Source organism: Schistocerca serialis, chromosome 5 (genome assembly GCF_023864345.2).
Source record: "Schistocerca serialis cubense isolate TAMUIC-IGC-003099 chromosome 5, iqSchSeri2.2, whole genome shotgun sequence".
Classification (NCBI taxonomy): domain Eukaryota; kingdom Metazoa; phylum Arthropoda; class Insecta; order Orthoptera; family Acrididae; genus Schistocerca; species Schistocerca serialis.
The window spans coordinates 319726595-319752203 of record NC_064642.1 but is presented as its reverse complement, the minus strand read 5'-3'; the positions used below and the strand labels follow the sequence as shown (position 1 = coordinate 319752203).

The 25609-nt window shown below is 44.4% G+C and overlaps 1 pseudogene; it reads left to right on the top strand.

Annotated features, from left to right (window-relative positions):
* The first annotated feature begins 1356 nt into the window (after window positions 1-1356).
* LOC126482988 (5S ribosomal RNA) lies at window positions 1357-1474 on the top strand (annotated as a pseudogene).
* Window positions 1475-25609: the final 24135 nt, after the last annotated feature.

Here is a 25609-nt window from a genome sequence, read left to right as displayed (position 1 = left end):
CTTTCAGTTTTAAGTATGGATAGATGAGGGAATAAGCTTTCTGTTTATTTGATCGAGGTCTGTGCATTGAAAATGTCATCAGCTTTTAAGGTACATGCATTGGCGATGGACTGTCAGATCTGTGGATATCTGTTGAAACTTTCTAAATTAACTTTTATTCAGTTTTCTTGTTTCTAGTGGATTTCAGTGAGTTACTTTTTGTTACATAATCATAAGTTTAAAAAAAATTTGCAACAGTTCATAAAATTTTTAGGGTGTCGTTTGGTCGTGATTCTACGTACTGATATACAGCTAGAAATCTTCCTTGTTTCTATTTCCTTCTGTCAGAATGTAGTGCAGTGTATGTCCTTTGGTCTAGTTCTCAGCATTTCGTTCCACGATTGGGTACGGAATATCAGATGGGTTTAGAAAATCTCCTGGTGCATTGTATTTGGGAGCTGTTCTTTTTTATACTCGTTAGTTTCCACATGACAGCTTGCCACTTTTCAGTTACTGTTTAAAACACAAGTGTGTGTTAATCTCCGTCGATTAAATTACAAGACGGACACGATGGTGAGTATGCTAGGTGGACATAAGAAAGTCTTGAGTTGGTCGATACTTCTCTGTTAACCGCTTCGACACTGCAATCAGGCCACAGTAAATGGCGTACACTATATTTACAAATTCTATTTCGTATTTAATAAGTAAATTGTACCAAAAAGACGTTGTTGTGATAGATTATCATTGTGCTGTAACATTGAAGCGGTATGCATTCGTAGCGCCCAAGTTATAACGCTAAAAACTTTGCCCTGCGCGCAAGTTTTCTTGGGAGGTGCGGGCGATCGGTCGATCGAGTGCCGTTTTTTGATTTTGGCTAGGGGATTTGCCGAGTTGAGAAGGTCGAGAGCAGCTGAAAACGCGGATATACAGGCTTGCGCAGGCTGAACAGAGGTATGTTTACGGCTGGGGACAGCCTGGAGGCCCACTTTAGTGTGATGGACAGGGCGTAGCGCTGCTGATAACGGCCGAGCAGGGTCGTAAGGGGCAGCAGACACTGGAATAGGCGGTTGTCATGCTAAGGCAGTCATGTTGGACAGTCATTTTAAACTGCACAGACGGTGGCTGACCGTTAATCAGCCGATCATGTTGCAGACTGGTCACTAAGCAGATTCTGATGTTTGTGTCACCGATGCACTTGTGTGGAGTTGTATTCGTTTGGATGTGCGTTAGGCTGAGTGCATTTAGGCCCTTTACCTGTCAAATTACCGCAAGCGTGCTGAAGTTTTATACAGTGTGATGCGAATTAATGGGACCGCGAGTTGCGCATGTTGTTATCCTATCCGATGAGCGTCCTGATTTATATTTTGTAGTTGTAATGCCAACGGCCTTGCCGCAGTAGTAACACCGGTTCCCGTCAGCTCACCGAAGTTAAGCGTTGTCGTGCTGGGCTAGCACTTGGATGGGTGACCATTCGGTATGCCGAGCGCTGTTGGCAAGCGGGGTGCACTCAGCCCTTGTGAGGCAAACTGAGGAGCTACTTGATTGAGAAGTAGCGGCTCCGGTCTCGTAAACAGACGTAACGGCCGGGAGAGCGGTGTGCTGACCACATACCCCTCCATATCCGCATCCAGTGACGCCTGTGGGCTAAGGATGACACGGCGAACTGTCGGTACCGTTGGGCCATCCAAGGCCTGTCGGACGGAGTACAGTTTCAATTATAGTGATACATAAAGTTCCTGTTAACTGAAGAGCGTAGTTAATGCTTAAAACAGTATTTATCATGTGGGCTGATTTATGTCAATGGCAGTTCACACGTAATTCTTTTTGCCGTGTGCTTTCAGATTTATATTTTGTAATTATTCTGATACATAAATTTTCTGTTAACTGGAGAGAGTAGTTAGCTCTTAAAAGTGTCTTATTGGCTCCTGGCGATGTTACTTCGAAGCCTTTTGGATGATTTATGTCAGTGGTAGTTCGCACATAATTCTTTTCACCGTGTTTAGGCGGATTTGTATGTTGTCCTCTTGTAATTCAATGTTCTCTGTATTTCTGTTCGAGGTAGACTTTGTGTCCAGTCCGTCACGGTTTCTATATTATGTTGTGTAATGGCATTTAGGTTCACGCCGACGAATCTGACTACCTAATTATGTCTGTTAGTCGAATGTTTTAGTGTGGACCATGATGAAACAAGGTAGGAGGTTAAAGAGTTGTCAAGTTCTGTACTTGTAGCAAAGTCTTAGGTGTTAGACAATTCGATGTTACATTGTTCCTTTGGTTTGATAAATGTGGACCGTTAAATTCTGGACAGTTTGGTAATGGCTGTGTTGTAATTTTCACTTATGGTCAAGTTGTTTTAAATGCGCTAAGATAGAGCACTGCCTAGGAGTTAATGAGCGTAAAAATTAGTTCCACGGCGTGCTAGCCTGTGTCACCAAAGGTATAGTTGTTGGTCCAGTTTTTTAATCTCTGCATTAGTAAACTGTTTAGCTGTGTTCTTGGGTCAAGATTAATTGCCATTGAGACAGGGCACCTTTTGGCGTGCCCATTTGATGGGATATTGTGGAAACTTTCATCAGCTAAGCACTTGTCTCTGTTGAATAAAAAAACTGAACTGTTCTCTGGACAGTTAGAATTGTGTGGCTCGTTATGATTTCGTATACTGAATTTTTACTTGAAATTGTCTCGTGGTCTGAGCACTATAAAGTGTAAATGATTTCAGATTCTTTGAATAATTGTCTTGGTTAAATTGTCACTGTGTTCGGTCACAGGGTTAGCTACCCTCTGTAATAAAAAACTGAGTGAACGGATAAACGAAGAACCTGAACGGGTGCGGACGTCCGCCCCGAACAAATTCAATGAACAATATAGAACAAAATAAGATCAATGGTCAGCGTGACGGATTGACGTCCTACGGGCCCGGGTTAGATTCCCGGCTGTGTCGGGTATTTTATCCGCTCAGGGACTGGGTGTTGTGCTGTGTTCATCATCATTTCATTCCTATCCGTCGCGCAGGTCACCCAGTGTGGCGTCGAAAGTAATAAGACCTGCACCAAGGCTGCTAGACCTACCCCGCACGGGGCCTCCCGGCCAATGACGCCAAACGCTCATTTCCATTTTGGTTAAGTTCCGTGGAAAACCTAATGAGTATAAGCTCTTGCCCTGAGTTGTTTCCACACTGTTCATTCACACCTTTTGATTTCGTTGTTTATTCAAATAGTAAACCTTTTGTTATTGGTTACTATGTTGTGAATTTCTTTGACTACAAGCCCTTTATTTTTTTATATTTTTTGGTCATCAGTCTACTGACTGGTTTGATGCGGCCCTCCACGAATTCCTGTCTTTATCTCAGAGTAGCACTTGCAACCTACGTCCTCAATTATTTGCTTGACGTATTCCAATCGCTGTCTTCCTCTACAGTTTTTGCCCTCCACAGCTCCCTCTAGTACCATGGAAGTCATTCCCTCACGTCTTAGCAGATGTCCTATCATCCTGTCCCTTCTCCTTATCAGTGTTTTCCACATATTCCTTTCCTCTCCGATTCTGCGTAGAACCTCCTCATTCCTTACCTTATCAGTCCACCTAATTTTCAACATTCGTCTATAGCACCACATCTCAAATGCTTCGATTCTCTTCTGTTCCGGTTTTCCCACAGTCCATGTTTCACTACCATACAATGCTGTACTCCAGACGTACATCCTCAGAAATTTCTTCCTCAAATTAAGGCCGGTATTTGATATTAGTAGACTTCTCTTGGCCAGAAATGCCTTTTTTGCCATAGCGAGTCTGCTTTTGATGTCCTCCTTGCTCCGTCCGTCATTGGTTATTTTACTGCCTAGGTAGCAGAATTCCTTAACTTCATTGACTTCGTGACCATCAATCCTGATGTTAAGTTTCTCGCTGTTCTCATTTCTACTACTTCTCATTACCTTCGTCTTTCTCCGATTTACTCTCAAACCATACTGTGTACTCATTAGACTGTTCATTCCGTTCAGCAGATCATTTAATTCTTCTTCACTTTCACTCAGGATAGCAATGTCATCAGCGAATCGTATCATTGATATCCTTTCACCTTGTATTTTAATTCCACTCCTAAACCATTCTTTTATTTCCATCATTGATTCCTCGATGTACAGATTGAAGAGTAGGGGCGAAAGGCTACAACCTTGTCTTACACCCTTCTTAATACGAGCACTTCGTTCTTGATCGTCCACTCATATTATTCCCTCTTGGTTGTTGTACATATTGTATATGACCCGTCTCTCCTTATAGCTTACCCCTACTTTTTTCAGAATCTCGAACAGCTTGCTTGTCGAACGCTTTCTCCAGGTCGACAAATCCTATGAAAGTGTCTTGATTTTTCTTTAGCCTTGCTTCCATTATTAGCCATAACGTCAGAATTGCCTCTCTCGTCCCTTTACTTTTCCTAAAGCCAAACTGATTGTCACTTAGCGCATTCTCAATTTTCTTTTCCATTCTTCTGTATATTATTCTTGTAAGCAGCTTCGATGCACGAGCTGTTAAGCTGATTGTGTGATAATTCTCGCACTTGTCAGCTCTTGCCGTCTTCGGAATTGTGTGGATGATGCTTTTCCGAAAGTCAGATGGTATATCGCCAGACTCATATATTCTACACACCAACGTGAATAGTCGTTTTGTTGCCACTTCCCCCAATGATTTTAGAAATTCTGATGGAATGTTATCTATCCCTTCTGCCTTATTTGACCGTAAGACCTCCAAAGCTCTTTTAAATTCCGATTCTAATACTGGATCCCCTATCTGTTCTAAATCGACTCCTGTTTCTTCTTCTATCACATCAGACAAAGCTTCACCCTCATAGAGGCTTTCAATGTATTCTTTCCACCTATCTGCTCTCTCCTCTGCATTTAACAATGGAATTCCCGTTGCACTCTTAATGTTACCACCGTTGCTTTTAATGTCACCAAAGGTTGTTTTGACTTTCCTGTATGCTGAGTCTGTCCTTCCGACAATCATATCCTTTTCGATGTCTTCACATTTTTCCTGCAGCCATTTCGTCTTAGCTTCCCTGCACTTCCTATTTATTTCATTCCTCAGCGACTTGTATTCTGTATTCCTGATTTTCCCGGAACATGTTTGTACTTCCTCCTTTCATCAACCAACTGAAGTATTTCTTCTGTTACCCATGGTTTCTTCGCAGCTACCTTCTTTGTACCTATGTTTTCCTTCCCAACTTCTGTGATGGCCCTTTTTAGAAATGTCCATTCCTCTTCAACTGTACTGCCTACTGCACTATTCTTTATTGCTGTATCTAAAGCGTTAGAGAACTTCAAACGTTTCTCGTCATTCCTTAGTACTTCCGTATCCCACTTCTTTGCGTATTGATTCTTCCTGCCTAATGTCTTGAACTTCAGCCTACTCTTCATCACTACTGTATTGTGATCTGAGTCTATATCTGCTCCTGGGTACGCATTACAATCCAGTATCTGATTTCGGAATCTCTGTATGACCATGATGTAATCTAATTGAAATCTTCCCGTATCTCCCGGCCTTTTCCAAGTATACCTCCTCCTCTTGTGATTCTTGAGCAGGGTATTCGCTATTACTAGCTGAAACTTGTTACAGAACTCAATTAATCTTTCACCTCTTTCATTCCTCGTCCCAAGCCCATATTCTCCTGTAACCTTTTCTTCTACTCCTTCCGCTACAACTGCATTCCAGTCGCCCATGACTATTAGATTTTCGTCCCACTTTACTCTTTCAATATCCTCATATACTTTCTCTATCTGTTCATCTTCAGCTTGTGACGTCGGCATGTATACCTGAACTGTCGTTGTCGGTGTTGGTCTGCTGTCGATTCTGATTAGAACAACCCGGTCAGCCCGCATCTCGTGGTCGTGCGGTAGCGTTCACGCTTCCCACGCCCGGGTTCCCGGGTTCGATTCCCGGCGGGGTCAGGGATTTTCTCTGCCTCGTGATGGCTGGGTGTTGTGTGCTGTCCTTAGGTTAGTTAGGTTTAAGTAGTTCTAAGTTCTAGGGGACTGATGACCATAGATGTTAAGTCCCATAGTGCTCAGAGCCATTTGAACCATTTTGAACCAACCCGGTCACTGAACTGTTCACAGTAACACACCCTCTGCCCTACCTTCCTATTCATAACGAATCCTACACCTGTTATACCATTTTCTGCTGCTGTTGATATTACCCGATACTCATCTGACCAGAAATCCTTGTCTTCCTTCCACTTCACTTCACTGACCCCTACTATATCTCGATTGAGCCTTTGCATTTCCCTTTTCAGATTTTCTAGTTTCCCTACCACGTTCAAGCTTCTGACATTCCACGCCCCGACTCGTAGAACGTTATCCTTTCGTTGATTATTCAATCTTTTTCTCATGGTAACCTCCCCCTTGGCAGTCCCCTCTCGGAGATCCGAATGGGGGACTATTCCGGAATCTTTTGCCAAATGAGAGATCATCATGACACTTCTTCACTTACAGGCCACATGTCCTGTGGATACACGTTACGTGTCTTTAATGCAGTGGTTTCCATTGCCTTCTGCATCGTCATGTCGTTGATCATTGCTGATTCTTCCGCCTTTAGGGGCAATTTCCCACCCCTAGGACAAAAGAGTGCCCTGAACCTCTATCCGCTCCTCCGCCCTCTTTGACAAGGCCGTTGGCAGAATGAGGCAGACTTCTTATGCCGGAAGTCTTCGGCCGCCAATGCTGATTATTTATCAAAATTTAGGCCGTGGCGGGGATCGAACCCGGGACTGAAGACGTTTTGATTATGAATCAAAGACGCTACCCCTAGACCACGGGTCTAGTGCACAATTTGGAGCAGCAATGACGTCTACATTTACGAATCCTTTTCAATTTTCTAAACTTGGCTTATTTTACTTAATGGTTCCTTCATTTATCTGACAAATTATTTCATCCTATTTGAGTCTTGAAAGGTTTAAAGCACCAATTGCTGTTCATCTCTAAAGTTTGAGTAATCTTTGTTTGAACGCCTTAAATTGATAAGTAAAGTCAATTTGTGTTAAGCTTTGACGGGCTGCGAGTCGTGCGTCATGCTAAATTATTGGACTTGTGTAATTTGTCAAGATATGGAGTGTATTTCATAAATTCGTATTGTGTATTGGATTGTTTCATTTGGGCACCTTACTGCTTCAACCTAGCTCCCTATCTCCTGAAAAACATCAACTACAAGAAGCCTTTGCCTTCCGATATGTAGTTTCCTTGTCATTTTGTTTCACTAAATCGTTGCTATAACGACGCATTTTCGAGAGATCCTCAATTTGCTGATGCTTTGAAACAGCTTATATTCATATGACATAAACTGATGTACAAAGAACACCATATATGATATTTAACGGCATATAATATGGAGGCTCCCATCTTTTGCTTGTCACGTAAAGCAATGTCGAATCTCACGGGCCAGGTTCCTCTGCGAGAGGCAAAAATCTGACGTGCCAGACGATTTATTTCACGCTCGGCAGTGTAGTGGTACGTGGAATTGCTCGCTCCTCGTCCCATGAGAGGGAGGCTGGAGCAGGCGGCTGGTGTGTGTGAGTAGTCGGCGCCGCTCCCGGCGGGCGGGCCGAATCCTATTAGCGCAACAGCAGCCAGCGCTGCCGCCGGGTTCAGCTGAGCAACTGGAGCGACGGCAGCTGCTCCCGGAATCGCATTCAGCTCTCCTAATCACGAGGGCAGGGCGCGGGCCGCCCACACGGTCGAGGCGAGGCGGCAGGGCTTTGCTGCTTCCAAGGTGGAAACTGCGCGTAGGGCGGCCGCTCTCTCGTTCAGTCGTTCGTAATTGCTCCCTGTGCGCTTCCGAGTACACAAGAAGGACTGCTGCGCAGCGGAAGAGTTTATCACAGTAGCTATTACAGCAGTGGAAATCAGTATAAAGCCATGGATGTTTGCAGGAAAATTAACACTGTCGATTGGAATACTTGGGCACAACGTACATACAGTAGTATGAGATCCAGTATCCGGAAAAATGCAATCAAATTGTATTGCATTTGATGTCGGTAGCACAGCATAGAGCGTGTTTAACAATTCATGTTACACACTTCTAGCGATTATAGATTAAGTTTTGCGACGGAACCCATGTCCAGAAATATCGTCCAACGACGCTAAGGAGCGTCAGAGTTATGGGCGCCGGGGCTTGTAAATGTGTGTATACAGGGTATCACATCTAAACTTTTCACCCCCAGTATCTCTGGAGCCACAATAGACATTCACAAACGGCTTTCACGGGTGTGTATGTACGGCAAGGGGTCACGAAAGTAAATACTATGAGACATTCTAAAACGTGTGTAAATATTGGTTTCATCACAAACTTAAGTTTTGTTTTTCTTTTTTGGACACCCCCATATAATTCCATACGCAAACAATAGCAAAAAAATTGTTCAAATGGCTCTGAGCACTATGGGACTTAACTACTGAGGTCATCAGTCCCCTAGAACTTAGAACTACTTAAACCATTTGAACCCAAATCCTGTATCGTTCCAGTGACACTCTCTCCCATATTTCGTGATAATACAAAACGTACTGCCCTTCTCTGAACTTTCTTGATGTACTCCTTCAGTCCTATCTACTCAGCATCCCACACCGCGCAACTGTATTCTAAAAGAAGACGGTCAAGCGCAGTGAAGGCAGTCTCATTAGTAGATCTGTTACATTTTCTAGATGTTCCGCCAATAAAACGAAGACTTTGGTTACCATACCCCTCAACATTTTGCACGTGCTCCTGATTTAAGTTGTTCGTAACTGTAGTTCCTAGGTATTTGGTTGAATTTACGGCCTTTAGATTTGACTGATTTATTGTGTAATTGAAGTTTAACAGATTGCTTTTAGTACTCATGTGGATGAACTCAGACTTTTCGTTATTTAGGGTCAATTGCCAATTTTTGCACCCTGCAGATATCTTTTTAAACCGTTTTGCAATTTCTTTTGGTCTACTGATGAATTTAGTAGTCGATAAACGACAGCGTCATCTGCAAACAACCTAAGACGGCTACTCAGATTGCCTCTAAATCGTTTATATAGATAAGGAACAGCAGAGGGCGTATAACACTACCTTGGGGAAACCCAGAAATCACTTCTGTTTTACTCAATGACTTGCCGTCAATTGCTACATCTGCGTTACAAGCTCCTACAAGTGGCACACAAATGCTATGCTACTGATTACTACTCGTCTCAACGCAGGCCAAAACAACGCAGTGTTGCCACTACTGCCGCTACGTAACACAGCGATCCTCCGTTGTGGTGGTGAGACATGGGGATTAGAACCTTGATATCGAATATGCGTGCCCTCATGTTTCCATGCAGTCGAGCATTCACTACCGTCACGTCAGAAAACTCCACAAAGTCGCACACTGCGACAGCCACCGGCGTTTCCAGACACGTCTTAACTGGTCACCGAGGCTCACTTCGAAGCGGGACTCGTCAATGAAGACAGTTATACTGCAGTCAGTGAGATTCCAGGTCGAAGCCGAATTATTCCTTGCGTAATGGTCAGTGGATCAAAGCGTTGCTGATTTTCCCAATTTGTGAAGCTCTTTCTCTTGAATAAATCATCCAGTTTTTCTGAAATTGTAATCATTTGCCGGCCGGGGTGGCCGAGCGGTCCTAGGCGCTACAGTCTGGAACCGCGCGACCGCTACGGTCGCATGTTGGAATCCTGCCTCGGGCATGCATGTGTGTGATGTCCTTAGGTTAGTTAGGTTTAAGTAGTTCTAAGTTCTAGGGGACTGATGACCTCAGAAGTTAAGTCCCGTAGTGCTCAGAGCCATTTGAACCATTTTTGTAATCGTATGTTTGTACATGAACATCACATCTACTGCTTTCCGTCCCATTCAAATAATGCCTTCGTGGTTCATCGTTTTTTAGTGTGTATTTATATATTACACACATTAAAATTATGTAGCCTTTGTCCGTCCCAATGTTTATTAGAGGTTAGTGTGAAAATCTGAAGGAAATCGGTCAAGAACTTTTCGAGATGTTTGGTAACAACATTAAACAACGACTTGGCTCCTTACGGCAATGTAGATAAATGGCTAAAAAGCAGGAAAAAGTACAGAATAGTGATTACACGGCTTAGGGTTTAGATTACGTACAATATAATCCTCCCCTTATATCTTTGCAACGCTGTTAAGTCAGGAAGAACATTGCGGCAAAATCCGATATTCACCGTAGTATTATTCAGAGAAGAATTTGTGTGTTGGTAATGCGATTGGAGGAGTTTCAAATTCTTTCTAATAAGTAATAGACGGTGGTTTTTTGAGTCATAGTTCAAAGTTCTGCTATCTCTTTTTGCTCTTCTCTATCACTCAGCACAGCACTCTATTCGGCATTATCTCCTCAAGCCTATGGACAGTATGTCGTGCGCCACTACTAGTTCCTCCTTTTCGTGATCCATTCGCTGATGGTTTGCGGGAGAAACGATTGTTAGTAAGAATTCGTAAGAGTTAGCAATCCTCTGATTGAACCGTTAAGATCGTATGTTCGACGTGACAGCGACAGTTGTCTCTCAGTTCGACAGGCAGAGGAAACGACCCGTTAATAACTGACGAAATCTTGTGGAGCGCCAAAGTGACGTATACTGGTCTTCCGATGAAATCCATCGCGACCGGCATCAGTGGGATTCCGTCCCGATAACAGGTAGCATCTCCGATAACGGGTAGCGTGCGTCTAACGGCCGCGGCCTGTGCTGAGATATCGAGCGGAGGAGCGTGCGGTGGCCAAACGTCGCAGTGCGATTCGGCGGGACGCAAGTCAGCGACATGTGGACGAGTCGGTCCGCGACGCAGCATCTCGTTTTGGTGCCTTACACTGGCGCCAGATACCAGAGACCTGGCCACGTACTATCACCTTTCCAACACGTATTTCAGGTCGCTGACAAGACTTTAAATTAAATTTGCAACGTAAAAGAAAAAGTATGTATACTGTCTACGGAAGCTATGAAGGGGGCGCATTAAGATAAAATGTCGTATCGAAACATTTCACTGAAGGCTATCGGAAGTATTTGACAGTAAGGACCAGCCAGAATACCCGGTGCACACGACTTAAAAGCTTATACAAATTTATTTACCTATTGCCGTCATGCACTAATGAGCCCAAATATTATTACCACTGAATGACGCATGGGTGCTTTGCGGGCAAGGAAAATACACAAGACAAGCACAGACGAATGAGTAATCATTGAGGTGATGATACTAGTCGAAAATGACATTAGCTCCTTTGACGAAGAGCAGATGTTTATGGCCTGGCGCGTGGAAACGATCGTCTCGGAAACGGCGAAATTGGACAGGTATTCACGTCATGCTGTCGTGAGCAGCTACGGAGAAAGGGTTGAGCGACTGTGACAGCACGAGACGCTACGGTCGCAGGTTCGAATCCTGCCTCGAGCATGGATGTGTGTGATGTCCTTATGTTAGTTAGGTTTAATTAGTTCTGCGTTCTAGGGGACTGATGACCTCAGACGTTAAGTCCCATAGTGCTCCGTCATTTGAACAGCTCGAGAAGGCGACAAGGTGTTGATCATCCATGCCTCATACAGAACCCGGACGTCGGAAACTTGCCCGCTCTGTAGGATGGTCGGCGATATGTGGCAGATCTGACGATAGAGCATCCCACTAGTGCAGATACGTCTTTCGGAGCACGCCGTTCAGTGCGCATTACTGAACACGGTGTTCCCCACCAGACGACCCCTGCGTGTTCCCATGTTCAACTAATGACATAATCAATTACGAGTGCAGTGGGCACTGAATCTTCGAGACTGGACCGTGGATCACTGAAAATGTGTCGCCTGGTCGAATGAATCATTATTCTCGCTAAAACATCACGTCGATGGTCGTCTTGGGAGACGCTGTCATTCAGGCGCACGGGGGCTCCAAACATACGCCATACTACAGCCGCAAGATAGGGGAGGCAGTACGTGCTGTGGGGGACATTCACCTGGGTTTCCAGGGGATCTGTGGTAGTAATCGAGGGCGCAGCGACAGCTGTGGGCTATGTGAAAATTATTGCGGACCACCTGGATGCCTTCAAGCTTGATGTCTTCTCAGATAGCGATGGTACTGAAACATGGGACTTAGGAAAAGGCAAGATTCGGTTTGGACGGGGCCTTACTCAGTTACCATTGTTTGCTCAGTTTTTTTAAGTCACGTGCAGTTTATTTGGAACCAATTGCAAGTGAGGTTGACAATAAGGAACAATTATCAAATTTGACTGTTAAGACACAATGACTAATAAAAAGTTCTTAAGCAAGTTGCACTCATGGCTGAAGGCCTTATTGACCAGAAATTCAAATTATTTGTCGGCTGGAGGCCCCAGTAATAATAACTCAAAATTAAAATATTAAAAAAAACAGTCATCACAATCTGATCAAACCAAGATAGAAGTGGGGCTGAGACAGTGCTCCAAGGATCGGCCTGGGAAAGTTGCTCAACTTCGTAACCGATGAGCCAGGCAGCCAAGAGTTGTATTCACTTAACAGATGGCAACTCAAACTAGTGACAGTTTAAACGCAGACCAAAACTCTTGCAAAATCCACCTAACATCTGGTATCCAACACAACGATGGAATAACAAAGTCAAGGCGGAACTGGCAGACAGCACTGCGTTTTCAGAATCCGGTGTTTAGAACATCCAAAAGCAGAAGGAACCACTATGACCAAGGGAGTCCAAAAGAATAAAATATCCCAACCACAATCAAGGAAGCTCTTGAACTACACACCTTACTGGACAGCGTCGGCAAGGCGAGGAAAGGTACACTGCCGCGAAAATACGCTAACCTCCAGGGCAGGTAATTGGGGCGTTAGCGGCCACCAGGCAGAAAAATACCGCTGGTTGAACTTGATCAATAAACACAACGAACTGAATGATTAATAATAAGAGGTGGAGGACGGCTAATTAATTTCGCCAACGCCAAACAATCTACTCGTTGTTCTTCATCTCAGCCTGTGAGCAGCAACGCACAAACATAGGGTGATCTCAAAATAGTGGTGGTTTCACTGCCGGGTTATTGTTCACTCAACTCAAACGTCCTGGGTCCGGTGGACAACGAGGTTGTGGCCCTCGCAACTACAGCCCCTCGACCCGGCAGTGCCTGCGTGCTGCCAGCGGTCCCGGCACATCCTCACGCTGCTGGACCTCACTGCTGCTCCGTCCCAACCGAACTGCCAACACGCCCGACCCGGAAAACACTTGATGTCCTTCCATAGATAGTAACACGGTACTACATATCGATAACCGCTGCTGCTGCCACTTGCAGGCAGTCAACGGTAGCAAACATAGTGGCACCAGTAAACACATGAAGAAAACGAGACGCCACTATCCCTATTACGTGATGCCAACCTACCAACAGCACCAACGTGAGCCGAAACACGGCTCAGTTACCTTCCAGCAGATTGACTGTCCATTTCACAAAGCCAAAATCGTGCTTCAGTGGTTTGTGGAGGATGACACCGAAATCACCGTTGCTATCTTGGCCATTAAATCCTCCTAGTACAAACCTGAAGGAACCTTTGGGAGACTATCGTGCACCAGCTCTGAGCCCATGAGCCACCGGCTCGTAATTTACGGCCGTTCCGTAACAAGAGTATGAACATCTTGATCCAAATACCTCCGGTAAGAACTTGTCAGATCCACGTCACGCAGTACCACTGCTGACTTGCGATCCAAAAAGGAAGAAAGACTGCCGTTTAGCGTCCCGTCGTTAACAGAGTTGTTAGAGACGAAGCGCAAGCTCAGAAGGATAGGGAAGGAAATAGGCTGTTCCTTTTCTAAGGAAACATTCCGGCATTTGCCTGGAGTGATGTAGGGAAATCACGGGAAACCTAAATCTGGATGGGCGGATGGGATTTGAACCGTCGTCCACCCGAAAGCAAGTCCGGTGTGCTGACCACTGCGCCGTCTCTCTCGGCTGCCTCCCGGAGGTGGACTAACAGACATTTAAGCACCTGGTGATATTGTTTTGTCTCTTCAGTGTATGTAACGCTAGTCGTCTAGTTGCTATGGCAGTAGAGTTCTGTTTTTTCATTAGCTGCAGCATAATATAGCACTGGTCTAGTTCAAGATATGCATTATAGTTTGTTTATATGAAACTAAACTAAAACTACATCTAATTTCTAATTATTTATTACACTTCCCATTTCCATCCGCAGAGTATTTTGTTCACGTCCATGGAAATCACAGCTGAATTGCTCCGGTCAACCGCATCGCAACACCTCCCTTGGGCAGTTTCAACGACGAGGCCATAATGTCTAGCATCGATACATATTATAAAAATGTATGCATCTATATATGTCTGTGTATGAATGTATTTTCCAGATCTCCTCATAAACCAAACTTGGTACACATATCCCTTACTTTCAGGTAGCAATCACTGTTGGGGTAATTGTATCTATTGTAGTTCAGAAAATAATGACATCACAAACAAGAAGATGCGTGAAAAACTGGTGCATCATGCATAACGTTTAAATTTATAACCTTTGCCACGACCTCTATTCGCAATAAATTTTTACAGACAGTATCCACTTATGCCGCTACATGCACCTACAAAATTATACATACATTATGTACCATACATAAATCAAGAGATATGACGTCATAAACACTGAGATGTGTGAAAAAAAATGACGCTTCATGCGTGAATTTTAATACACCCATTCTTTACCACTAAGGCACTACTGCAGTCGAGCCATCTTAATGAAATACCTAACACTTGGTAGCGCTTTTGATACATTTCAAATGAGAAGCTATCTATAAAGACCCAATGCTATAGACACGTTTACAAAATCTTGTTGAAGACACACGAAGCAGCTGCGCCCAGCCTACCGATACCTTCGGGGATCATGTCACACTCAGTCTGCTACAGGAGTATATATAAGGTTTCGTTTCTAATAGAAAATTGGGAAAATGAATAGCCGAGCAATGCCAGGGTTGTCAGTAACAATGAAAGTGTTATGCAACATAGCTGCCAGTCGCCACTGTTTTTAAAAAATGGTTCAAATGGCTCTACTACTTAAGCCTAACTAACCTAAGGACATGACACACATCCATGCCTGAGGCAGGATTCGAACCTGCGACCGTAGTGGTCGCGCGGTTCCAAACTGTAGCGCCTAGAACCGCTCGGCCACCCCGGCCAGAGCCGCTGTTTTTCAAATGTTCAAATGTGTGTGAAATCTTATGGGACTTAACTGCTAAGGTCATCAGTCCCTAAGCTTACACACTACTTAACCTAAATTATCCTAATGACAAACACACAGTCCCATGCCCGAGGGAGGACTCGAACCTCCGCCGGGACTAGCCGCAGAGTCTATGACCGCAGCGCCTGAGACCGCTCGGCTAATCCCGCGCGGCCGCTGTTTTTCATCCTGTGTTTAGATGACTTGGTGAAACAATGGGAAGCAATACCTCTCGGCAGATATCCAGCAACAAAAAGCTATTAATACGTTACTCTTTGCCGCTGACATGGCTACTATCATTTCCTATGAAGATAACGCACTCCTTTGGCCGCAAAACATAATCAAAACATAAAACTGTGAAATTTCAAAAGCCAAATCCAAAGTTGTATCCTTCAACAGGAAGGTCAAAAATATGCTGAGATGGCCTTTGTCTCAAAAAAGAGTCAACTTTTACTATCAAAGCTGAAACATCACATATGAACACGACCAACAAGTAGAGAGAAAGTTAACCAAATTCCTCAGGATGTGAGGAACAATCAGGAGAAGAGGGTCGGAAAGATGTTCAGGAAGATAAAGGAAGAAATGAACTGATGGGCCGCAACATTACCACAGGCGTACCTCGCGAAGTAGACGACGATCGTGGTGATAGTGGTGGAGATGGTGGCGACGTTGGTGTTCGTGTTAGTGGTAGTGGCGATCATTGTGCCTGTCAGGATAGATGTAATCTGAAAGAATTTAGACGAACATGTTAAAAAGATTTAATCTGAAAGAATTTTGATGAACCTAAGTTCTGGAAACAATATTTCCGTAACAAAAATGTAATGACGCGTTAGAAAGGTCCTAATAGATTAAATTTAAGACAAAAAATATCAAGTATTTTCGAACGGTGGCCGACGTGCTTCTTTCTCTTCTTACAGAGATATACAACACAAAGCAGGACAAGAGGTTTGTTAAGTGTTTCAATAAATAGCACCGTGTTTTCTCTGTGACGTTCAAAGTCACATTTGCTTCTATATCCGTTATAAATACCATTAAATTGTTGAACTGTGTATTGCTATTGTACATGTAACGAAACACGTAAGGAATTTACTACCAACAGAATAAATCACTGTATGTAACTGGAGAGAGGGTTTCGTAAAATTATCGAGGCGATGTTGAAGAAATGTCCGTTCTGGTCAGTTTTTGGGCAGTAGTTGCTAATAGTTCTACAACAGGATATTAATAATAAAAATAGCTGCGAAACATGGACTGCAATGTCTTCTATGGTGCTGTTCATATGCAAAAACAGCAACTAGTCGATAAATAAAAGATAAAAATTACGGTTCAGTTTCATTTTCGAACATCCGCTCCTCTTGCGATCTAGTAACGAATTATGGTACTATCTTTAGGACGGGATTTGCCACTGTACTTCTTCGCTATTACATTTACAATCCATTTATTAGGTTTTATTTAGTTCATTGCTCCTATGACTGGTGCCAATCTCTTCATCTCAGAGTAGTAATTGCAACCTATGCCCCCAATCATTTGCTGGCTGCATTCCAGTCTTTGTCTTCTGAAACGTCCGCTAAATCACGCAGGGCTAACAGGTAATTAGGACTGTGGAAGGGGCCAAGGGAGTTGCAGACGGATTCATTTCACAATTGTAATTTATTATCATTTAGCTCACAAATACACTTTTGAAAAAATTACATTTGCTTCGCGGCTGAAGGCCTCCAAACAGATGCCTTAGAATAAGTTCAATTTTGAAAAGACATGACGCACAGTTAAATTTACGAATAAGATAAATCGTATACATATATGAGATCAGCATGTGGAGAGGCTGAAGGCCGCCGGATTAAATCTTCAAAATAACCAAATATACTATGATGATTACTGAAGGTAGAAGGCCACAGTTTTTTAAGATGTTAATAGGGCTGATGGCCCACAAGGAGCACAGAAAGAGATAAACGCAATAAGATGGCTGAAGGCCGCAAGTTAAATTCTGAAAATGAAGGAAATATATATTGCAACAATCGGTAAAACAATAAATTAAGTTTAAAAATTTCCTTTTTGGCAACACCAACGGCGGAACGCCCACAATAATTTGCAAAACCTTTCAGAGGAAATCACAATAACCTTTCAAGAGCAGAAGGCGATAATGTTTGGACTTGATGGAAACTCTGAGAACATGTTTCCAGGGCTGAAGGCCCACAGCTAGCCTTGCCAGATTAAAAATATAAAATCTAGTTAAATAACAACAACATTAAGACTTCCAAAAGGACAAATAAGAGAACGGCACTCGGGAGTCTCCAGTGGATCGGTCTGCCCTCGTTCACTTAGGCGAGACATGTGGTGAGTCCAACTACACTTAATTCGTGTCAACCCAACCAGGGGACAGTAACGGACCGACCGACCAACCGCTTGCTTCCAAAAAAAGAAAAAAAGAAAAAAAAAATTACAAGTATCACTATCTCCAAACAAACGCGTAAGTGAACTGAGCTGCCAAAACTACACATCATGTTGGGCAGCAGCAACAGGTGAGGAAAAGACACTGCCTAAAAACTACGTTAGCGGCCAGGGCAGGTAACCAGAACACTAACGGCCACAAGGCAGAAAATTCCGATGGTGCACTTGACTATGGATAAATTAATTTGATCAATTCCACCTGACGGCGGCTATCTCTAACACTTCACTCGTTGTCGCTCGCAGGAAAACCTCCACAACAGCAACGACGGAACCAACAACGTAATGCTCAAAACCACTTAACCTTCACGTCCTGCGTTGGCGAGCGACGATACTTGTACCGATCGGACAGCTCCAGACAGACTCGGACGCTGCGCAGAGACCGCCAGCGGCCCAGTCGACTATGCCGCACGGAGATGTCCTCGGAGCAACCGACCGACCAACAATCCACCGAAGGTCAGGTCTGGCTCAGGTGATGCGTGGCGGCAACGGTCGGGCGGGCGATGTCCACGCAGGGCTCACTGCTGCTGCAAGCCGGCGAATGGCTGGCGCGGGCTGCGCTCCAGACGCGCTGCAACTCCCTGGCAAGGCCCAACTCACGACCCGAACTGCCGCCGTGAACTCTCCTCCTCGCACGTTCCGACTCACTGCCAGCCCGAAGTCCCGACCCGAACACCCTTACGACAGACAACGACCGGGAAGTAACAGCAGTCCAGCAAATATACTACGAGAGGCGATATATCGATACTCGCTGCTAACGCCGCTCACGGTCAGGCAGAGCAGCAACTCAACTCAGTGACAGTAGTAATTTAAATTAACGTAGTGAGGTGAAAGTACGTTAAAAACAGGGTGTAAAATAGATAATGGCGGGAACACGAGGCACGCACGGCTCATCTTCCTCTACAGTTGTTACCCTGTAAAGCTTCCTCTAGTACGATGAAAGTTATTTCTTGATATCCTAACAAATGTCCCTTCATCTTTTCACTGTTTTTCCATATGTTCCTTTCCTCGTCGATTCCCCGAAGAAACTCCTCATTCCTTACCTTATTATTCCACCTAACTCTCAACAGTCTTCTGTAAAACCACATCTCAAACGCTTCGATTCGCTTCTTTCCTGGTTTTCCCAAAGTCCATTCTTCACTACCATACAATACTGTGCTCCAAACGTACACTCTCAGAAACTTCTGTGTCAGATTAAAACCTATGTTTGATCTTAGCAGATTTCTCTCGGCCAGGAATCCTCTTTTTGCCAGTGCTAGTCTTCTTTCTGTATTCTCCTTGCTCCATACGTTATGAGTTATTTTGTTGCCTAGGTAACAGAATTCCTTAACTTCATATATTTCGTGGTCCCCAATTCTGATGTTAAGATTCTGGCCGTTCTCATTTATGCTACTTCTCATTTCTTTCGTCTTTCCTCGATTTACACTGAGTTTATATTCTGCTCTTATTAGACTGTTCATTCTATTCAACAGATCGTGCAATTCTTCTACACTTTCACTGAGGATAGTAATGTCATCAACGAATCTCATCATTGATACTTTCAGCCTGAATTTTAATCCCAGTCTTGAACCTTTCTTTTATTTCTCTCATTCATTCTTCGATGTATAGACTGAACAGTAGGGGCGAAAGACTACGCCCTTGCCTTACACCCTTTTAATCGAAGTCTTCCAGTCTTATTGTTCCTTCTTGGCCAAAATCTGGTAAGTAGTTTACGTTTTATTGCAATGTGTGGGTATAAATGAAAATGCTCATTTCTAACCCACTCGGCAAAGCATGATTGTTCCTACTGACGAAATAGAATATTGTACTGGTTTCAGAGACAACATTTTTAAATGACACAATTTTCGCATTTGACTCTTAGTTTTATTTGAAATCGACATAAATGCTGATATGTCCTTGGTGTTGTATGAGAACTCTTCTTGCAACTTAGTTCATAAAAAACAGGAGTTGGTACGGTAATACGAATCAGTTCTATTAGATTCTGTGTTTAATGAAATTGTTTAACTTGTTGTGGCTACTTCATAGTGCTTCGCGTACCGCTCGTACTACCGCCACACGAATCAAATGCGACGTGGTTGTTCGAGCTCTGCATCGTGATGGAAAATTTCGGATCAGTTAGATCGAGAATGTCATATGCTCGGCGATAGCTGGAAGGCCATGATGGACAAATTGTCGGCCAACGGTATTTTAGACGTGTTTTACGATCTACACGTCACGCGAACGTGAGGACAGAGGAGGAGTGGTACTCGTCGTTCTCCTAAGAAAGGTTCACCATTCTTCATTAAATGCAGACGGGCGTCGTCTTGCAGGCACATGAGACGTGTGACGTTGTCTTCAGGAGGAGCAGTGCCTCAAGCTCTAAAATTACACTGATGTAGCAGTTACAGCTCAGATCGCCATTAAGGCACAGCAAGCGGGAGCTCATGTTGCATAAACTGACTGCCTAAACCGTTACACTGAGCATTTGTGCTATGGAGCGCTCAGCAACGTGGGTTACCGTACAGCGGTAATCACGGTAGCGTTCAACACGTATGCAGCCATCAGACTAGGGCAGCTTGAAACAGAACTACATTTTTCAACGTAGCATATAAATGGGGCATTCAGTTTGCCGTTGAAGCATGAGGCGTCAGTGGTGTTTGGACAAGCTTAGACAACAGTTCATATACATAGTGCATGACATCATTGTGCTGAAACCAATATCTCGATCAGCTGATTGGTGGCATCAGCCATCTGGAGGCGACTTCTCGAATACTGTTTAATTTATTTTAACTGTAGTATTTTTAGTTAATGTTTCTTTATTGCAATGGTGAACTCTTGTTACCTGAAAGATGTGTATAAGGAAGTAATATTTCATTCCAAGAAAAAGTTGTTTTAAAAAGAAAAAAATTCCAAACAAAGTTTTCGACAGGAAGTCAGTGAAGCTAAGAAGTCACATCATTGCCAGGCATATCCGAATGGTCTTCCAGTTAAGTTTATGTACTCACATTTGTTTTTAAATGTTACAGATTCCGTGATAATGGTCATTATATATCTGTCTCGTAAAAATATGTTGGTCCAGTGAGTGACCAAGATTTTGAAACGACAAAACGTTAATATCTATCTCACTACAAGAATTTTCTCTATAATCTATGTTTTTAACATATTATTGTGATATCATGTATCGATGCCACTTCTCGGCCGTCAAAGTTGGCAACGGAACTGCAGGTTTGTCAGACGCCGAACTGTTGTTTCACGACGAACTGGCCGAAGTATGATGGTGAAGTTGGTAAGACGGCTTTGCCGGCATCTGCATCGAAGACGGGTGTACATAGGAATGGCACTAGACCCGGAGCATTGTTAGTCCTCCAGCGGCTCCGTACCACGAGCGCCCTCTACTGCCGTAAAATGGGAGGGCCGGCGCATATGTGTGCCCTTCGCTACGTGACGCTATGCAGACGCCGACCAGTCGTGACTCCGACACCACCGTTTGTGCTTAGTTCAGTGAGCCTCATCCTTGTTGACACTGGGAGCCGGACTTTATTTGTTGCAGTATCTGTTCAAATGGTTCAAATGGCTCTGAGCACTATGGGACTCAACTGCTGTGGTCATAAGTCCCCTAGAACGTAGAACTACTTAAACCTAACTAACCTAAGGACATCACACACATCCATGCTCGAGGCAGGATTCGAACCTGCGACCGTAGCGGTCGTGCGGTTCCAGACTGTAGCGCCTTTAACCGCTCGGCCACTCCGGCCGGCGCAGTATCTGTAATGAGTATCTGTAATGAGTATTCGTTCGCTCGGAGAAATACAAGTTACTGTGATAATTTGCTCGCTAATCATTTCTGCTCCTGTGCAGCTTTCCTGCGAAGAAAGTTGCCATACCAGTCTATAGCCCACCTCTCCTTACCGTTGTGCACAAAGTCGTGCACAACAATTACTGTTCTTATCTTCATGTTGTTTTGGTACAAGTGTTGAATCAAACATGTGCTTATTTTGTGTAAAAACCGAACGTTATGGATAGAAAAGAATATCATTTCTTATAATAATGTGGTACAACATTTCACACGTCTTGTTCACAAGTCACCCGAAAATTCAGTACTTCATGCCAAACGGATATTTTGTCTTCTACTCAAGTGGCTGCAGTGAACTAAATGACTCACCGTACAGAAAATACATGAATTTGCCGCAGAACTGTTAATCTGTCGTTTGTAAAATGAGATATGAGTACAACGTTTCACTAGGTCAAATTTATAAGCAGTAACCATCGCATTAATTTCGGAGAAATTAGATTAACTGTACTCGTACTACTACACGTATAATACTAACACTACACGTTGTTCGTCTATTAAGATCACTGCTTGATTTCAACTATTAATGAGAGGAACTGTAACTGTCGACTCGATTTCGAATACTGCGTAACGACTGAAAGTCGACTGCTACTCCACCGTCGCCTGTCTGAGATGTTGAATTGATAATATGATAGAGATTGGGGCGCTCGGGGTCTGTATGTATGTACGATCTAAGTGGACAATAGAATCTTATGTAATGACGTGCATATCACTAGTGCGACCTGTAACAGATAACATGACGCAGCCGGGCCTATACCCGACGCTGTACTCGTGTTGTTACCATCATTGCGAATAACATGGTACCAATATTTACGCCCATACAGGCAAGGTGCCAGTCTTCCAACGCTTTGAACACATCGGTGCTCCAGTAACGACAGACCACTCGTGTCACCCTCCTCTGTCCACTGGTTTTCTACATAAAGCCGCGCGCAGTGGCCGCGCGGTTTGAGGCGCCATACCGCGGACTGCGCGGCCCTTCCCGCCGGAGGTTCGAGTCCTACCTCGAGCATGGGTGTGTGTGTGTGTGTGTGTGTGTGTGTGTGTGTGTGTGTGTGTGTGTGTGTTGTTCTTAGCGTAAGTTAAAGTTAGTTTAAACAATGTGTAAGTCTAGGGACCAATGACCTCGTCAGTTTGGTCCCTTAGGAATTCACACACATTTGAATATTTTTTCACATAAAAAACTGTCGTAAATTTAATTTTTCAGCTCTTCAGTGGCTGAGCTCTGTTTAGTGTTGAATTTACTAATCACAAAAGAGTGCACATCGCTAATATTCCTTGTAAATCGTTTTACACGTTCACTAAATTTGGACTGATTTGGAGCGTTTTTTCTTAGAGTTTAAATACACAAATGACGGAAGGAACGAACTTGTTTTATTTTACTGCCTGTCAACAGCGAAACATGCAGAAGCGGAAACCGAATGCAGCCCTGTTTACAGACTGTTGTCAGTGCTCCGCGTTCCTAGTAGCGGGGTATTTGCCGGGGCTGGAAACTGCAGACGAGATCCCGAGATTTGGCGAGGCCTGCGAAGTGCTCAGGCTCGGATGTCCCTCTGGGGAAATTGCACCATCTCTGTTCCGGACGCTAGCAGTCTGTGCACACAGGATTCGACCGGCCTCTGGCATTTCTCGCTTATTGTCTGAGACGCGACGTCTAACATTGCAGTCGTGGCGGCTGTGGACATGATTCTGCGGACAACCAGCTCGTTAAATTCTTGTCTCTTATAATGAGCAAGAAGCGTAGGCGTTCAAATAATTTATTTAACTAAAGCTTGTGTAGTTTTAGACTGAGCAAGTTGCATCTGTCATTATCGTCATATACAATTTCCACTCTACAGAGGCATGCTGCGTACGAGATATTGCAATGAGTTGAATGAAATTATTGATTTCTTTGAGAAACGATATGACATATTAATATTCCTTGATTTTTCTGACTCTTTGTTAAAAATTTTAAGTATCTTCATGATTACTTATTCGTTGTCTTATTAGTATTTTGAAAACGTTTTATAAGTAGCCCCACCGAACTTTCAGCGCTTTGGAGGAAAGTTGCACTTCCAGAGTGGTCACCTCAGCTGCATGGCTCCTCAGGGGGCTCGCCACTCTTTGGCGGGTTCGTGCTTTGAAACCACGGGTCCCCAGCCCTTGCAGCATTTTTTCCCTTCCGTGCTGCATGTCTATCCTCTTGCTATCCTTTTTACCATCCCTTGGGGAACATGTCTGAGACGTTTTTGGGAATGTTCTGCATTCTGTCGCTGACGTCAGAACAGTCTTACGTTTGTTTTTCGCTCCCTTATCCTTTCTTTGTTTCCCTTCTCCTCTCGTTCCTCCACTTCGGCGTTTAAGGATCCTACTTTTCTTCTTCCTCCCAGTGCGCTCCTGAAGGCCGGCTCACGCGTCTGACGTGTAATAGGTGACTGGGTAACACTTAATTCTCAGCTCCGGGTCGACAGGTAGAGTTTGCATTACCCCCTGGTACAGGCCACGCCCAGGGAAGAGTAATTGGCTGAGTTGTAACCTTCACAGATTGACGATTAGTCCGTCTGTCAGCTGTTCAGGAAGTGTGACCTGAGGTGTGAACAATCACCCAAGGCGGGTGCGCGCCTTTGTGAAGGAGCGCGCCATCGGAGATACTGGCAATCATGGGGGATTTCCTCGCGATGAGTCAATCATCTTCCCACTCAACGTCTACAAAACGTAAACGTAATGATCCAAAGAACCTCCCCGCTGCACCACGATTTCTCGTGGTCTCACGTACTGAAGATGGTCAATCCTTCGCCACGGTAAATTAGTTTATTATTCAGAAAGGTGTTGATGCAATAGCTGGCCCTGAGAAATCCTACTCTCGTTTATGGAATCGCACTTTGCTTTTGGAGACCACTTCTGATTCTCAAGCTACTGCTTGTTGCCTCGCTTCTCCACGGTTACCCTGTTCGTGTGGAGGCCCATAGAACTTTAAATTCTTCCCGTGGTGTAATTTACTTCATTCTGCTCGACGGTTTAACCGAAGCCAAAATCCAATCTTACCTCTCTGATCGGGGTGTCACTGCCGTCCATCGTGTAATGAGAAAGGTAGATTCCTCCTTAGTTCTCACTTGCACTCTCTTCCTCGCCTTTGATAGGGTAGTTCTTCTGTCCAAGATAAAAGCAGGCTATGAAATTATCAGAGTCTGGCCATGCATTCCGAACCCGATGCGCTGCCACCAGCGTTATTATTACAACCACACTAGAACGTCTTGTCGACACCCAGCCAAATATGTAACCGGTGCTAGGGATGCACACGAGGGCGATTGTCCGCCTCCTTCTCCTCGTTGTATCATCTGTAATGGCGGCCATGCCACCTCCTCTCGGGATTTTTCCGTGTATCTTGATGAGCGGGCTGCCCAAGAGATTAGTGTAAAGGGAAAAGTGCCTTACCTAGTAGCTCGCAAGTTACTGGCTAGTCGCAAACCCTGTGTTCTTCCATCTGGCACCTATAGTTCTGTTCTTGTTACCCCACGCTCCATGAAGGATATGGCCACGCAGACATGCGACCTCATATTCAGCTCTGAGGTTGTGAAATCGCCCAGCGTCAAGTCAGCATCGGCATCCCCCATCCTGCTGTGCAGCAACTCGTCAAACTCTCGCCTACAGAAGCAGTAGACAGGAAAAGTCTCTCCAGCCGAACCACACCCGAGTCTTCCTCTAAGCAAAAAGGCTCGCAGAAGTCCATCAAAGGCAAACGGTCTTCTCCTTCGCCAACTCGAAGATCCTGTTCGACGGTATTGCCACGTGATACTTTAGTCCGGCCGACCTCTGTCTCCCGGTACGCACCGCCAAACTTTTTTCAGCGTTGGACTCCACAGACCGACCGCACAAACAAGCGGATGCTTCAGTGGGTCCCATGGAACAGGATTATCCTGCTTCTGTGCCCTGTAGTAGCGAATCTACACCGGCTACAACTCGGCGGCCGCCGAGTTGACACCCTACATCTCTTCCTCGTCATGACTGTCCTCCAATGGAACGTTCGCGCCTTCGGTCCCACAAAGAGGATTTACGGCTTCTTTTAGCATAGCAGGATTCCCTTGTACTCTGCCTTCAGGAAACTAAATTGCGCCGTCCCGTCCGCTTTGAGCTTTCACATTACTTACCGATTCGTTTTGACCTTCAACCTAGGGTCAGGATTCCATCTCCTGGGGGTATCATGCT